Source organism: Musa acuminata, chromosome BXJ2-5 (assembly GCF_036884655.1).
Source record: "Musa acuminata AAA Group cultivar baxijiao chromosome BXJ2-5, Cavendish_Baxijiao_AAA, whole genome shotgun sequence".
NCBI classification, from domain to species: Eukaryota; Viridiplantae; Streptophyta; class Magnoliopsida; order Zingiberales; family Musaceae; genus Musa; species Musa acuminata.
Genome location: NC_088342.1, coordinates 7,442,241 through 7,460,222, shown reverse-complemented (window position 1 = coordinate 7,460,222; position 17,982 = coordinate 7,442,241). Strand labels below are relative to the sequence as shown.

The 17,982-nt window shown below is 39.2% G+C and overlaps 2 long non-coding RNA genes across 2 annotated transcripts; one reads left to right on the top strand and one right to left on the bottom strand.

Annotated features, from left to right (window-relative positions):
* Nucleotides 1-3,158: 3,158 nt before the first annotated feature.
* Nucleotides 3,159-3,797, top strand: LOC135612298 (uncharacterized). The gene is made up of 2 exons (XR_010486917.1): nucleotides 3,159-3,328; nucleotides 3,411-3,797. It is a non-coding gene; the product is annotated as an uncharacterized LOC135612298 (long non-coding RNA).
* A 12,461-nt stretch (nucleotides 3,798-16,258) lies between these two features.
* On the bottom strand, nucleotides 16,259-16,951 carry LOC135611682 (uncharacterized). Its single transcript, XR_010486627.1, has 2 exons — nucleotides 16,752-16,951; nucleotides 16,259-16,668 (listed from the first exon to the last, which is right to left on the bottom strand). It is a non-coding gene; the product is annotated as an uncharacterized LOC135611682 (long non-coding RNA).
* Nucleotides 16,952-17,982: the final 1,031 nt, after the last annotated feature.

The following is a 17,982-nucleotide window of genomic DNA, read 5'->3' as shown; positions in this document are numbered from 1 at the left end:
ATAACAATACTTCCATTGAATTCTTTCCTGATTCATTTCTTGTTAAGGATTTGAGCACGGGGGCATCATTGGTCCAAGGCCCGAATAAAGACAACATTTATGAATGGCCGTCAGCCTCTCGAATGACCCAGCCCACTGTTCATTCTTCTATTGCGGCTCCAGTTGATGTGTGGCATCGTCGGCTTGGCCATCCCTCACCCTTTATTCAGCAGAAATTATTATCTTGTCACTCTCTTCCTTTTTTTAAGTCCCCTAATTCTATGATGCATTGTGATGCTTGTCTTAGTAATAAGAGTCATCGGCAGCCTTTTGGTTCATCTTCAATTTCCTCCTCTAAACCTTTTGAAATTATATATACTGATGTTTGGGGTCCTGCTCCAATCTTATCTTTTGATAAGTTTCGATTTTATGTTATTTTTGTAGATCACTTCTCCAAGTACACATGGATATATCCTCTTTCTCATAAATCTGATGTTTCTCGCGTTTTTTCCACTTTCCAGAAGTTGGTCGAAAACTATTTTCAGTCTACCATTAAAACAGTCTACTCTGATGGTGGCGGTGAATATCAAGCCCTGGCGTCTCATCTCTCAGCTTGTGGCATTCAACACCTCAAGTCTCCTCCACATACTCCTCAACTAGTTGGTTCTGCCGAACGCAAACATCGGCATATAGTAGAAACTGGACTCACACTTTTACATCAGGCTTCCATGCCTTCAACTTTCTGGACAGCAGCCTTTCAAACTGCTGTCTACCTAATTAATCGGATGCCTACACCAGTTCTACAACACCAGTCCCCCTTTGACACACTGTTCCACAAACCCCCTAACCTTCGTAAACTCCGCGTGTTCGGTTGTTTATGTTATCCTTGGTTACGTCCCTATGCCTCTCATAAGTTAACATCCCGATCTTCTCCTTGCGTCTTTATTGGTTACTCACTTGACCATAATGCTTTCCGCTGCTATAATCTCCATACTCACAAAATCTTTGTATCACGTCACGTTATCTTTGTTGAGTCTAACTTTCCTTTCCAAACCCTTCCATATCCTGCCATACGGACCACTTCACTATCTCACTGGAGTATACCTTCGGATCAATCGGACGAGCCTCCCATGTCTTCGTCTACTTCCTCCCCTCCTGATCCGCACTATATCACTCCAGTTCAACACTTGCCCGTTTCCTCTGTTCCTACTCCACTCCACTCTTCTCCAATTGATGGGGCAATATGTTCCGAAACACAACCATCCTCTTTACCTCCTTCTCGCCCAAGTGCCCCTGACGTGTCTCCACTTGACCCGGCTTGTGCCACTGATCCTCACCCAACATTACCTCCTAATCCTGTCATCTCCAATCATCCTATGACCACTCGCTCTAAGCATGGTATTTTTAAACCTCGTCAAGTACTTAACCTACAAGCTGTCATGAATTCCTCATCCCCCAACATTGAACCCACCACCTTCACTCAAGCCCAAAAATCTCTGCATTGGCGTATTGCCATGAGCGAGGAATATAATGCCCTCCTCCATAATTCAACATGGGATCTAATTCCTTTTCATCCTTCACAAAACATCATCGGGTGTAAGTGGGTCTTTAGAATTAAGCGGAACCCAGATGGCTCAGTTGCTCGATATAAGGCACGCCTGGTCGCCAAAGGGTTCCATCAACGACCTGGAGTTGATTTCACTGAGACGTTTAGTCCTGTTGTTAAACCCACTACAATCCGGCTTATCTTGAGTCTGGCTACCACTAAAGGCTGGCAATTACGACAATTGGATGTTAATAATGCCTTTCTACAGGGATCTCTATCTGAAGATGTTTTTATGCAACAACCCCCCGGTTTTACTCATCCTCAGTATCCACAGCATGTTTGCAAACTTCGAAAAGCCATTTATGGACTTCGTCAGGCTCCGAGAGCTTGGTACACTCAACTTAGCTCATTTTTGACTTCTGTCGGCTTTCTTAACTCCAAATCTGACACTTCGTTGTTTCTGCGACATCATCATAGAAACACAGTGTATATTCTGGTATATGTGGATGATATTATTGTCACAGGCAACAATCCCGCCAGCATCCAAGCGTTCGTCAAACAGCTGGCAGCTCGATTCTCGCTTAAGGATCTCGGACCCTTGAGCTACTTTTTGGGCGTCGAAGCTACCTTCACATCTTCCGGTCTCCTTTTATCACAACGCAAGTACATTCAAGAATTGTTATTAAAGACAAACATGCAGGATGCAAATGCAGTTACAACCCCCATCTCTACTAGCGGTTCTCTCAAATTATCAGATGGAAGTCCTGCTACGGAACCCACTCAATACCGCCAAGTTGTTGGCTCTTTACAATACTTAGCTCTCACGCGTCCAGACATCTCATTTGCTGTGAACAAATTATCACAGTTTATGCAGCGACCATCTACTCTACACTGGTCTGCGGTTAAGAGACTTCTACGATATCTTAAAGGGACTCTAAATCATGGACTCTTTTTTCGTAAACACTCTCCACTTCGTCTTCATGCATTTGCCGATGCTGATTGGGCGGGCAACCTTGATGATAGAACATCCACATCGGGGTATATTATCTTCCTTGGTGCTCATCCAATCAGTTGGAGTTCTAAGAAGCAAAAGACAGTCGCCCGGTCTACAACTGAAGCTGAATACCGTGCCATTGCCGCTACCACTGCAGAACTCAATTGGATCACGAATCTTCTCCAGGAACTCAACATCGATTCCACTCCTACAATATATTGTGATAATATTGGAGCTACCTATCTATGCGCTAATCCGGTATTCCACTCCCGCATGAAACATATTGCTATTGACTTCCACTTTGTACGTGATCAAGTTGTCCGCCGTCAACTCCGTGTTTCTCATGTTCATACAGCTGATCAATTGGCCGACTCACTTACGAAGCCTATAGCTCGTAAGCTGTTTGCATTACATCAGTCCAAGATTGGCCTCCTTGATAGGAGCACCATCTTGCGGGGGCATGATAAGTAGATGAGATTTCCCTAACTGTTGAGGAAATCTCTCTACTCTGTTGAGGGAAATCCTCTAACCCGTTGAGGAAACTTCTCCTTCTAACCTGTATATAAAGACGGAGGATATGTCAATAACATTCAACTTCTTCTTCTACAACTCATTTATCTCTTTATTTTAACAATACTTGCACAGGTGCGTTGTGATAGAAAGCTCAGCGGTAAGCAATGGCTGGAGGAGGCAAACGAGGTGAAGCATCGTCTCTTCTACTTGTGACGCTGCTCGTGACGTTGTTGGCCTTCTTCGCCACCGACTCCTCGGCAGCCCGTGTCACACCCCGTCCGCACTCCTCGCCAGAGGTAGGTAGATAAATATGTATGCGAACGTGTATATGTTTGGGCTGGTGATCGGGGCACCGTTAATCCCGTCTTCACGCTGCAGCGGTACTGAGTGCGTTGGAGGCAAGGGCAGATGGGCCGTGTTGCAGATGCATCTGTCCTCTCATTTACCCACTTACTTGGTGCGCTTGCGCCGGCGTATGGCAAGGCTCCTGCCCTTCCGCCTGCACCAACTGCCAGTGTGTCCTCAACGAGTGCACTTGCATTGACCATGTGGACCCCAAGGCCTGCGAGGCCGACTCCTGTGGCTGGCTTGATGGCGTCCCCAAACTAGAGCCGTCGCAGCAGTGGGCGATCGAAGAAACCGGTGGGAAATTAGCGACGATGGTGTGATCCGAATGTGTTTGTGTTCGCCTGTCGTCTTCTCTTTATCCGTCCTATCTATCCATCCATCTATGTCGTGTGTTGTTGCTTTGATTCAGTAATAAAACGCTTCTGCTTTTATCGTGACGGATGCATCGTTGCACTGCTCAATGTGTACCTAATTTCGACATGAGAGTTTGGAAAAGTTCTTCTCGGAAAATTGCTCGACAGGTGACTTCCGGGAGAAAGGAGAAAATATAGGAGACAATAATAGTATAACAAATCCTTTTTAGTTCATCACTAACCTAATATATAGGAGATATAATATAGATGGTGTAAGTGTTAATAGAAATTGATATGTGTGATATAAGCTAACATTAATTGACTCACATTGATATGTGAGTCAATTTTGGGCCAATAGATGGTTGTAATTGACTGAAGTCACTAACATTAATGGGGTAAAAGCCATTCACATGCTTTCTTTTCATTGTCCACGAACATGATCTGTTGGAAAATTTTATGAAGCCAATAGATGCTTTCTTTTCATTAAGAACTCTCCTGTGTAGTAAGTTTATCTCTATGAAGATAATATCATGATATCAATATAATAGAAATTAGAGGGACTCAGATAAAGGATGAAGATAATATCCATCGTTTTATGTCCAATAGGCTCTGTTCCTAAAAAGGAGCATTATATGACTTGGGTATCATAAGAGAGTCACATGGATCTCGGTGATCCTCTTTCGCTTTGTAGTTTCCTCTTTCGATGATTAGATCGATTGTGCATGAAGCATTTGGATCTTGTTATGCTCCATAATATTCTACCGTCCAAATATAATAGAAACGGGAGGGACATAGATAAGAGTAGAACTTGTTGGGGTTGGATGGGTTGAAGTTAGTCCCTCGACAAAATAGAGAGATTTTCTCATATAGTTTGAGGAAATTTTATATTCTATCATGCCCCCACAAGATGGTGCTCCACAAATAGTTTACGAGCGAAAGGTTTCGTGAGTAGGGCAAGAGCAGATCGCTGTTGTTGTTGTTGCTGCGGCTGCGACGGCGATGGCTACGGTTGCGATTGTGACTGCGATTGCGACGGCAACAGCTACGATTGCGACGGCTACAACTACGACGGTGATGGCTGCGACTACGACGGCTACGGCTGCAACGGTGATGGTCGTGGCTGCGACGACGACGGCTAAGATGTAGGAGATAGCTACAACGAGGAATATATATATATATAGATCGGATTCTACCAAGTTGAAGATCAAGGATAATTCCAGATCATTATGTCTTTTCCATATGAGAAAATTTTGTCTATTGATGACGGTCTCTTCATCGATCCATCGATGAAACCTGTATTATTTTTTACTCTAAGAGCTATGCTCATTGAACGATCTCAAGTAGTATAGTTATCACTATTCAATAACTTACTAAACAAGATTATCCTTAGATGATCTGAGTGAGTACTAAATTCAAGAAAACAAAATTCAAGATTCGATCCTTTCAAGAAAAAAAAGGTGAAGCAAAATAAAAAACCCAATATGTCGATTCCGAAAAGTAAGGAAGATCAAGAAAAAGGTGCAAGATCCAATCTTTTTCCAAGAAAAGGCGAGACAACGACTCTAAGAACAATCTTTTGGCAGTCGAATCAATCGATGGATTGATTTCTTTTAGAAACGAATCAATTAAATAATTGTGTCCATTTAACCTAATGGAATTTTATTGTTATCTAACGATACCAACAAAAATCATAGCATACGATAATAGCATGAACAAACAATGATTGGACGATCAAGTTTGATTTGATAATTATATTTTCCCAAAAGTTGTTGTTAGAGTCAAAGTAAGCTTGAAGTTGCAGGATTAATGGTAACCCAATTGTAGTATCATGATTAATTATGAGTTTTATGTAAATTTTTTTGCTTAAAAATATAAAATGATCAACATAAAATTAATATGGTTAATTAAATTACATCAATATAAAAATTAAATTCTTTAAGATATGAGAATAATTACAAGGGTCTTGAGTTATCTCCACTCAAAAGAGACTTTCCTTTTTCACCTCACAAAATATAAACATGAAAACACTTACAACCCTCCATAGAAACCCTAAATATCATGTTTAGGAGCACAAAAAATATCTTGTCTTTCTCACCAAAATCCTATGACTCAGTATATGTTTATAGAAACATATCATAATTGACTAAGCAGTCTTAATTTAATTGTGTCACTCCGAAACAACAATAATCGTATCGTTCGGGATCATATAAAGCAGCACTTAAAATCAAGCATGACAATTTCATGTTTCATGGAATTAGAATAGTCGACCCATGCCATCCAGAGTGGATGAACTGATCGCCTGAAATATCGATGGTCATTAACAACCTTTAACGAGAGGTATAAAATGCCACTCCTAGGCATACACCGGAGACATGAATCATTATTCTCAAAAAACTAACTTAACTTTCGAAGGGATCGAGCTAAAAATTTCTCTTCCCAGTATCGATGTGTTGTATAAGAACTCGACGTCGGATGCTCTCACACGATCAGGACCGAATCAAACTGTATTAGTTTTTAGGCCACAATATAAAAAACCACAATAATTATCAAGACGATAGAATATTATGAAGCGTACCAAGGATCTCATGCACAATCGATCTACCCATCCGAAGAGAAAACTGTAAAACAAAAGAGCGTCACCAAGGGATCCATGCGACTCTCTTCTAATAACCAAGTCAGATAATGAGCCTTTGTACATAATAAGGATTAAAGAAAAAAGGTAAGGCTTCTAACATTATCTATATCCCTCTAATTTCTATTATATTGATATCATGGTATTATCTTCGAGGAGATAGACTTTAGGATCGTAAAGTGGGTTCAATGAAATATTATATTTCTCCCAAGTATCTTCTTTTTTATATAGTATCAAAGCCACCAAAATAGTTTACCTTTCACTACGACTTGTGTATTATCGCTACGCCACAAAGACGATCTTCAAAGCGCTAGCTTATCTACCTATTTGAAGTCAATTTTATTGAGGCGTGGTATGTGATGAAGCCACAAGTGTTGATGCAACACTTGTGGAGGTGGAAGTCGCAATTTTCATAGCGGACATGAAAGGTGTGCATCTTGATATGATATTTATAGCATGATATATTCATCTTTGTTAATCTTTTGGACCCCTTCTTCAACACTCAGATCATCCAGGGATTGTCTTGGTTAGTAAGCCATCGAATGGTAATAACTATGACATTTGGAGTCGTTCAATGATCACAGTTCTTCGAGCTAAAAACAAGATAGGTTTCGTTGATGGATCGTTCAAGAGATAGTCATCGACAGGCAAAAATTTTTCCATGTGAAGAAGATGCAATAATATGGTATTATCATGGATCCTCAACTCTGTGGAATCTGATCTTGCTAATGGTGACATATATGTCGATTCTGCTATTGAAGTTTTAACTGATCTGAAAAAAAAGATTTTCACAAAATAACACTCCTAGAATATTCTAAATTCACTACTACATGGTTCAACACCTATCGCTGTATATTTCACCAAATTAAAGGGGTTATGGGATGAACTTTTCACATAACATGTGGTGCAATCAAGAAAGTTGATGAACATGAGCAAAGGAGTAAGGTAATGCAATTTCTCATGGGTTTAAATGAGTCATATTCTACTATTTATGGTTAAATTTGTTAGATTATGTGATCGATATATAATATAATTAATTCAATTTTGATGATAGGTCAATAGAAAAAAAATCTATATTATAGTAAGATTATTTATGGGATGTCTTTGATGGGAGGAACTCTCATAAACTTATTATAAACCGTGATATTCGAATGGCATAGAGGACGCAGTTGAGAGATAATGATTTCTTATAGATCGACGTCACTGTGATATTCGAAGTCAGGGGACAATATATTTGTAGACCACACAGACATATTTTTCATATGGTATCAAAAGATACACATCGTAAATATGATCTAATATTATTTGATTTCAATCATGACATAAAATTTTTTTCACATTATATATAATATATCACATTACAAAAGTCTCCTTATGCAATCATCTTCTATTGCTGAAAAATTATATTCAATAATTCAGAAGAAAAACAATTAGAATTGATTGTTTTTAAAGAGGTCATGATGGCTAGTGCCCGAAAAAGCAATCCTGTTATCAACTCATCAAATAATACGAAAGGAAAGTTTTATTGTGGCCATTGTAATGGGAACAATCAGACCGCTGACAAATGCTATAATTTACATGGCTTCCCTCTTGAATATAAAGTTTACAAGAAAAATGAGAAATCAGGAAATAGAATAAAGGCATCTGTCAATAACTTGCGGTCATATACTCCAATTTTTACGCATGAATAATATCAACTTTTGGCCTTCTTAAGCAATGGTAACACTTTGCCATAGGCAAATGTTACAGGTTATTCTATTTCTTTTTATCTCACATCTTATAGTGGTGCTACAGATGATCATATTGCCTTTTCAATAAAACAAATATCTTTTCACATTATGTTATTGGACTACCTGATGGAAGAAAAACACAAATAGCTTCTATTGGTTCCACCAAACTTAATCATGAAATTATTCTTTTAGATATTGTTTGCGTGTCTTCATTTTATGTTAACCTATTATCAATCAGCATGATAACTAAATTGTTGAATTGCTCAATCACTTCTTCTTCTTTTTTTCTGATTTTTGCCTCTTACAAGATTTGGCAATGAAGAAGATAATTGGTCTATACTTTTCTACATACACATCACCTCCAACAATAATGCTACCCATCACAAAAGTCAATAATATATCTTCACAACATGATCTATGGCATAGACGTCTTGATCACCCATCCATATAACCAATGAGATAACTTGTAAAATCGATTTTTGAATTTTTGATTTACTATAATATGATTTATGATACTTCTGCTTTGGCTAAATAAACTAGACTTTGTTTTGGACTTAAGTTCAATTTCTATTTGATATTTGAGAGGCTTTTCGAGTTTCTTTTCATTCAAATGCTCATTATTTTCTGACCATTTAGATGATTGTTCTAGGAATACATAGATATATCTCATCCACTTTAAATCTGAAACACAAACACTTTTAAAATCTTTTTATATTTTTGTTGAAAACCAATTTGGTCGAAAGGTAAGATGAATTCTAGTAGATAATGAAAGTAAGTTCAATCCTGTAGGAAGTGTTTTAGAGAGTGTGCTAACAACAACTTAACTTATTAGTCTTCTAACTATATCCCTCCGTTCAAGAAAGACACCATTTAAAGTTCTTTATAATCGATAATGTATTTATGACTATCTACGTGTATTTGATTGTTCTTGATAATCGATAATGTATTTAAAGTTCTTTATCGTGGGACTTATGTGTTCATGAGAAGAAATAATGGATTCAGCATTGAAGAACTAAGTGTCTCTACTCGCTTTCGATCTTAACGTGGAACAACGATAGCAAGATAAAAAGTCGCAGCACCATATTTTGTGTCGTGTCATCGGTGGAAATATTTTTAATATAATATAAATGCATGTTAGGGCTCTAGCTTGGAGAGTCCTAATTGAGAGGGACATTCATGTAAAACTGTTAGGACTCTAGCTAGGAGAGTCCTAATTGAGAGGGACATTCTGTTAGGACTCTAGCTAGGAGAGTCCTAATTGAGAGGGGCATTCATGTAGGAGGTTTTTCTTAGAGAAGAATTAGGAGTTGTAAGGGAATAGGAGTCTTGAGTAGGAGTCCTATTAGGAGTTAGGGTTTAGAAGCCCTATAAATAGCCATGTATTCCATCTCTTTTCTTAAGCAATAGATGAATCTTTTCTGCAGCCTTTGAGCAGCAACTTGGAGGGAGGAACCCCTATAGAGTTCCAAGGAGGCCGATCCCCTAAAGAGATCAACCCCAAGTTTAGAATCTGCAAGGGTTCTAACACCTGGTATCAGAGCAGCATTGTTGGCGTCTCGCTGCCCTTCCACAGCCATCCATCAACCCTCCACAACCGCTCAAAGCAATTCCCACAATTGCTTAAAAGATCGTCACCGAATTCCGTCATCATCTCCACCACCGCGGATCATCCTTTGATCTCCCCGTGAATTGCAACAGGTTCTGGTTTCCTACCTTACTGCTGCTGCAATTTAGTTATCCTTATTCGAAAATCCAAAAAAAAAAATTGTTCCTATATTGCTGCATAAACTTTTCGTCACAAAGTTTTCATCTCTACGATGAAAGATACATTGCAGAATTCCAGCCGCATAGCACCATCTGTTTGATCTTGCTACTATGCTTTTTCTATCCAAATTTCTACGAAATTTTTATGACATCTTTGACACTTCCTAATAGTAGATTTTCCTTCAGTTTTATCAAAAAATTCTCAATATAAACTACTGATCTTTTATGTCCAATCTGCTGCACTTGAATTGCAGAATTCAAGCCGCATAGCATCATCTGTTTGATTTTGCTACTGTGCTTTTTCTATCCAAATTTCTACGAAATTTTTATGACATCTTTGACACTTCCTAATAGTAGATTTTCCTTTAGTTTCATCAAAAAATTCTCAATATAAACTACTGATCTTTTATGTCCAATCTGCTGCACTTGAAAATCTATGCTGCAGAAAATTTCAGCTGCATATTGTTGTCTTAACCCATCTATTTGCAATATTTTTTGAATAAAATTTCTTATACACTTCATATATCATCTTGGCTTCCATCTAAGATTGATCTATTAAAAAATTCATCTCTAAAAACAATTTTATGTTGCTGCAAATTTTCGTCGTAACCCGTTGAAATTTCTCGATGAGAATTCTGCAATCGCAACTTGCACCAATTTCTTTGCTGTTATACTGCCAAAATTTTCTTAATTAAATTAGATATCCTTGCTGTCATATAAACTGTGATTTTGCTATCAATTTCCTCCTCAATTCTCTCAAGTTTTTGGTGGAAATTATGTCAAGAAACAATTGTTTCTTCGACGATAATTCTACTCTTACAAGACAGCACAAACTTGCTGCAACTTCCACGGATTTCTGTCAAACCTTTGCTACCAGCTATCACAGATCCAAAGCTTTCATCCACAGCCCTAAAACTCTACCAAACCACACCCTCAAACTGCACCCAAAACAGCCACAAAACAAGCCTAAACCGCAGCCTACATCCACCAATCCACCAACCCTTTCAACCATCACTTCTCTCAACTTATACATGCCTTTAACCCAACAACAAAAGAGAGATTTGGGGGCATATACTATGGCATCTAAGGAGGCAATCAATGCTAAATTCGAAGCCTTGGAGGTGCGAATGGAGGATAAGATTCGGATGCTCTTTACCGAACTCAGATTGGGCCGACCACTAAGCCCAAAGAAATCATATCAAGGAGAGAGCTTTGCCCAATCACACCAAGCCCGAATTGATGACTTCCAAGGGAGGGGAGGCTATATGACTTACCCCAACTATCCATGCATGAGAGTGGACTTCCCTAGATGGGAAGAAGGAGACCCGATTGGTTGGATCTCGCGCGCGGAGCGATATTTTCGGTACCACAAAACCGCGGATGTATCTATGGTGAAAATTGCAGCTATACATCTTGAAGGGGATGCTATACAATGGTTTGACTGGTTTGAACATACGTATGGAGTCCTTTCATGGCGACAATTCAAAGAAGGACTGCGGATCCGCTTCAAACGAACCAATTATGAGAATATTGACATACAACTAGCAAAGATCCGACAAACCTCTACCATTCAGGAGTACCAAACCAGGTTTGAAAGGTTATCTAATCAAACTCATGATTGGTCTTAAAAACAGCTATTGAGGACCTTCATTGAGGGCTTGAAGCCGGAGATCCAAGGAGAAGTTAAAGCGCGACAACCATATACGCTTATGGCAGCCATCTTTTTCGCACGACATCAAGAGGAGCAATTGAACCATGAAGCTCGGAGGACTAGGGTCACTCCTCAACCAATAATATTGAAGCCCTCAGCCCCCCCTACTATTGACCAAGTCCCTACACCAAAGAGGTTAACAAGAGAAGAGCTTCGGGAGCGATATGCGAAGGGGTTATGTTGGCATTGTGACGAGCCGTGGAGCCGTGAGCATCGCTGTAGTAAAGGATAACTTCTTATGATTGAACCGATAGAAGAAGAGGTCATTGAACACCCAAAAGAGAGCCTTGAACATGAAGAAGAAGATGCGGAAGAAGAGCCACAACCGACTGAAGTTACAGTACACGCACTAGCCAGCTACTCAAACCCGCAAACGATAAAAGTTGGAGGCCTTCTCAAACAACAACCGATCACTGTTCTCATCGACATGGGTAGTACTATTAACTTCCTAAATAGTAAGCTTGTTGTTCGGATAGAGCATTACCTATCGAGAATCGCTGCAGGTTTGATGTTAAGGTCATCGACGGACGGATTTTGAATTGTGATCGTAGGCGCCCGCAGGAGAAACTATTGCTGAAAGACCAAGAGATAATTGCAGATTTCTTTCTTCTCCCTCTTAACAATCATGAGGCCATGCTCAGAATTAAATGGTTGACGACATTAGGTGATATTTTCTGTGATTTTATGAAACTAATTATGAAATTTTACAGTAAGGAGAAACATGTGACATTGCACGGAAAACGTGGGGGCGACATAACAACGATTTGCACACAACAAATGGAGAATGTTTTGCATAAAGCATACAGCAGCCTTTTGGTACAACTTGAGCAGCAAACTAAGGAAGAGCCAATAGAATTTGAAGATCCAAATCTACTTCCTTTGCTTGCTGAATTTTCAAATATATTTGACGAACCGTGCAACCTACCTCTCACCCGTCGGCATGATCATTGTATAACGATTCTTCCAGGCAAATCTTCAGCAAATACTTGGCCATATCAGTATCTACATCTCCAGAAGGATGAAATAGAAAGGATTATAAAAGAGATGCTCGAAACAGGAGTTATTCGGCCGAGTTGCAACCTCTACTCTTCACCGGTGCTACTTGTACACAAGAAGGACGGAACATGGCGAATATGCATTGATTACCGAGCTCTCAATGGCATAACCATCAAGGATAAATACCCTATTCCAGTACTAGATGAATTGCTATATGAAAGGGAGCACAAATCTTCACAAAGATGGACCTTTGATCCGGGTATTATCAAATACGAGTGTACGAAGAAGTCATACCGAAAACCGCCTTTCGAACACACAACGGCCATTAGAAATTTTTACTTTCTTCAACAAAAGGTGGGATATCTTGGGCATATCATATCAGAGGAAGGTGTGACGGTGGACCCCTTCAAAATTGGAGCAATGCAAGATGGTCGACCACTCGCATACACTAGCAAGGCATTATCTCCCTCCTATCAAAATAAGTCAACATATGATAAGGAGATGCTCGCCATTGTGCGCGCAGCAATGTGGTGGAGACCCTACTTGATTGGTTGACGATTTCAAATTAAAACCGACCATAAAAGCCTCAAGTACTTTTTGGAGCAAAAGATATCATCCTCTGAGCAGCAAAAATGGGTAACAAAACTTCTTGGATTTGATTATGAAATAACTTACAAAAGGTGGAAAGAGAATATTGTTGCAGATGCGCTTTCGCAGCTACCTGAGCAAGCTGAATTTTCGGTCGTTTTACTTCCAACCAGCGACTTCCTTGAGGATATTAAGATGGAATGGAAGGAAGATTCGGAGACCGGTAAGATACAAAAAAAATTAGAAAAAGCACCAAGCTCCGTGGCTCATTACAATCGGGACTCAAAAAAATTATGCTATAAGGGACGCATTGTGCTTGTGACAAATTCTACTTGAAATTTCAACAGCAGATTTTGGACAAAGTTATTCCATATGCAGGGTACTAAATTAGAAAGGAGTATGACATATCACCCACAAACCAACAGCCAGACGGAAGTTTTAAATAGGTGCTTGGAGACAGCCCAAAGCCACCCACCAAATATGACTACCCAAAGAGAACTCCAGACCCAGCCAAGTGTCATTATTGATCGACGGATCATGACTCGATGACGACGACCCACTAATAAAGTGCTAATACAGTGGACGAACCTACCAATAGAAGATGCCACTTGGGAGAACTATGACGACTTGAAGATCAAATTCCCAGAATTCACGAATCACTAGCCTCGAGGACAAGGCTGCTTTGAAGAGGGCGGGTCTGTTAGGACTCTAGCTTGGAGAGTCCTAATTGAGAGGGACATTCATGTAAAACTGTTAGGACTCTAGCTAGGAGAGTCCTAATTGAGAGGGACATTCTGTTAGGACTCTAGCTATGAGAGTCCTAATTGAGAGGGGCATTCATGTAGGAGGTTTTTCTTAGAGAAGAATTAGGAGTTGTAAGGGAATAGGAGTCTTGAGTAGGAGTCCTATTAGGAGTTGGTTAGAAGTAAGAGTCTTAAGTAGGAGTCCTATTAGGAGTTAGGGTTTAGAAGCCCTATAAATAGCCATGTATTCCATCTCTTTTCTTAAGCAATAAATGAATATTTTCTGCAGCCTTTGAGCAGCAACTTGGAGGGAGGAACCCCTATAGAGTTCCAAGGAGGCCGATCCCCTAAAGAGATCAACCCCAAGTTTAGAATCTGCAAGAGTTCTAACAATGCATCAGCGCGATGGAAACGTTTTTCATTATTTTTACGTGGACTTGATTCTCTACACGTCCCAAGTGAATTATTGAATCCCATAGTTTCAATCGTTGAGGTGACAACGTGAACAACGTGCTGCGTGGATGAGCAGAGCAGGAGCACTTGTGTGTGTCACGTAGATTATAGATCGCAGTGGCAATCATTCGATCATCTCTTATCGCAAAACCGAAGCTGAGCAGAACAAGAATCAACTTATATTTAGTTTATATGGTTGATATATCTTGATTCTTGGGTGATTGGATTGTTCGACACAATAAGACTGAGGTGGGTCAGTAAATGATGCTATTGCCGATAACAAAATCCGACGCACATCGGTCTCTTCAATCTTTCTTTAATTATATGTTTATTTGATAATAAAATCTGCATACCAATAACTTAATATTCTTGTCAGTTAAACTAATTGATATTCTCGTAATATCTATATTTTTCTGATTCTGTGTCCGATGTGTCAACATTCATTCTCGAATCAATCTAGTATGAAGCCAATTTCCATTGGAAATCTATATAATTAGATAAGTGGATGTACCTAATAAAGATCTCTCCGACGCTTAAGTTATATGATGAAAGAAAAAATATTATTTGAACTAAAAAAGAGTGACCTTCCTTCGTAAAAGTATCATTAGTAGATAAATTGGGTAACGACCAACATTTAATGGTTAATTATTTCGAGTGTACATTATGGTTATCATCGTGGGTTAAGAACGCACTTGTTAGGGTGACAAAGCATTTGAGTAGAGCTGACAAAGCATCTGAGTAGGTGTCGAGTTGCTGGTATTGTGGTATTTGGACGACAAAAATCATCTATCGATTCTTATATCATATTTCTTTATTTTTTATGTGCTTGAAAAATGATTTTATGTCTAAGTCACACTAGATATCGTAATTTTTATTTTTGGCATAAAATAGGTTTGACTAGCATTTATCCTAATAATGCAGTATATCAGAAATATATTACTGTCCCAGGCTAAGAGCATGCTACTATGTTTACTATGTGCATGATACTTGGGAATGATACTTAATAGTGTCAGTGTGTAAGATAAAGTTATTAATGATATGTGATTGATATCACATTGTTAAAGATGGACTATATGGTTAGGGATGATTTCATAACTTATAATTTTTTGTTAATTGATTCAGACTCGAATAATTAAAAAAAACCCTCAACGATTTTAGTATGTAGAGATGTTCAATTTATTAGGGTTGATGAATATTTTTACAAGTCTTAATTATTTTTAAATTAATTGATAGAATCCTAATTAAATTTGGGTTTGTTCCTATGAATATATAATGTGTCCGAGGGTTTTGGAGAGAGGGAGAGGCATGACAATTTGGGTGCTCTTAAAGGTGATTTCTAGGATTTCCATTGAGGGTTGAAAGAGTTCTCTAGGTTTATGTCAAATGTGAGTAAGGATGGTCATACTTGAGGGATGACTTAACTGTATTATATTTAATCTCATGTGGAGAATTTATCAAATCATATTAATCTTTTTGATATACCTTTTAGCCTATTAATCTTTGGGTATTCTTTTGATTTTAGAATTTTTCTCTTTCTCTCCAACAAAGTGATATCAAAGCCCAAAAATTTCAATGATTAGATATTCAATAAAGATGTGATCGATTTTTTTCGTAAATTTAACGGAGAAAATAGTTTCACAAAATAGAGGATCTTTTTACTCAGTAATATCTAATTACTAGCAAGAACAAGTAAATAAAAAAAAAAAAAGGAAGAATGATAAAGATTGGGAGACGTTGAGGCGAATTGCATGAGTGCTATTCGTCTTTGTATCTTTGATAATCTTATCAATAATATTATTAATTAATCTAAATATAGCAGTCGTATAATTTAGTGCTAATGTTTTGAAATAATAGTTTTGGCATACAAAATATTCATTATTTCACGTCGTTGTCGTACGTGGATGCATCTGTCACCATAAAAGCAGAAGCATTTTATTACTGAAGCAAAGCAACACCCACACGACATGGACGGATAGATAGAGAGGACGGATAAAGAGAAGATGACAGGCGAACACAAACACGATCGGATCACACCATCATCCCTAATTTCCCACCGGTTTCTTCGATCGCCCACTGCTGCGACGGCTCTAGTTTGGGGACGCCATCAAGCCAGCGACAGGAGTCGGCCTCGCAGGCCTTGTAGTCCACGTGATCGAGGCAAGTGCACTCGTTGAGGACACACTCGCAGTTGGTGCAGGCGGAAGGGCAGGAGCCTTGCCATGCGCCGCCGCAAATGCACCAAGTAGGTGGGTAAATGAGAGGACAGATGCATGTGCAGCACGGCCCATCTGCCCTTGCTCCCAACGCACTCAGTGCCGCTGCAGCATGAAGACGGAATTAACGATGCCTCGATCACCAGCCCAATCATATACAACGTTCGCATACATATTTATCTACCTACCTCTGGCGAGGGATTGCGGACGGGGTGTGACACGGGCCGCTGAGCAGTCGGTGTGCAAGTAGAAGAAGGCCAACAACGTCACGAGCAGCGTCACAAGTAGAAGAGACGACGCTTCACCTCTTTTGCCTCCTCCAGCCATCGCTTACCACTGAGCTTTCTATCACAACGTACCTGTGCAAGTATGAGGTAGTGCGTTTTCGCTCTGCCCTCCTCTTGTCCTATTTATAGAGCCACCATGCTCGAGCCTTTAATATATGGTGGGTACGGTGGGACATATTTGTTGACAAGAAGAAATAATGGATTCGGAATTCAAGAACTCAAGTGTGTCTACTCTCTCACTCTCGATTTTACACTTAACCTGGAACGACGATAACAAGATAAAAAGTTGCAGTACCAGATTTGGTGCATTGATTATTGTCCCCCACAATATAATACGAATGCATCCGCGTGATGCAGATGGAAATATTTTTAATTATTTTTACGTGGTCAAGGATTATCCCTACGTCCCAAGTGAATTATTGAATCCCATAGTTGAAATCGTTGGTATGGCAACGTGAACAATGTGCTGCGAATTTAATTAAAATTTTAATTTATTTTATCATAAGTTATTGTACCACATAATCTAACAGAATAGATTAATGAGTTTCTTCCTTAAAAATAGCTACAATATCAAATATCAAGCCATGATTTTTTTTTTTGCTTTAAATATTCTGTACTAAGCAACTTCTGCTTTTAAAAAATTAGGGCTTATACAGCAAGTGAGTGGTTTTATCTAATATATAATGACAATTTGTCTAGATTGAGGAAAAAATGGAAAGGGCTGACTAGATTCATTTGTAGCCACAACTTATATCATTGTTGGTAGGAGATGTTTTGATATTTTCCCGACAACAATTGATAGCCACCTCAAAACCAACGTGGTGTCGTTGAATCGATATAACACACTCATCTAAAAGCAACACAATTGATTGCATCTCGAAGCTATACAATAGGCTCAGAAACAACAATAATCGCACCACTCGGGACCATATGAAGCGCCACTCAAAATCAAGCATGACAGCTTCACGTTGCATGGAACTAGAATAGTCGGCCCATGCCATCCAAAGCGGACGAATCGATCACCTGGAATATCGATGGTCATTAACAACCTTTAACGAGAGGTATAAAATGCTACCCATAGGCATACACCGGGGACATGGATCATTATTCTAAAAAAACTGACTTAACTTTC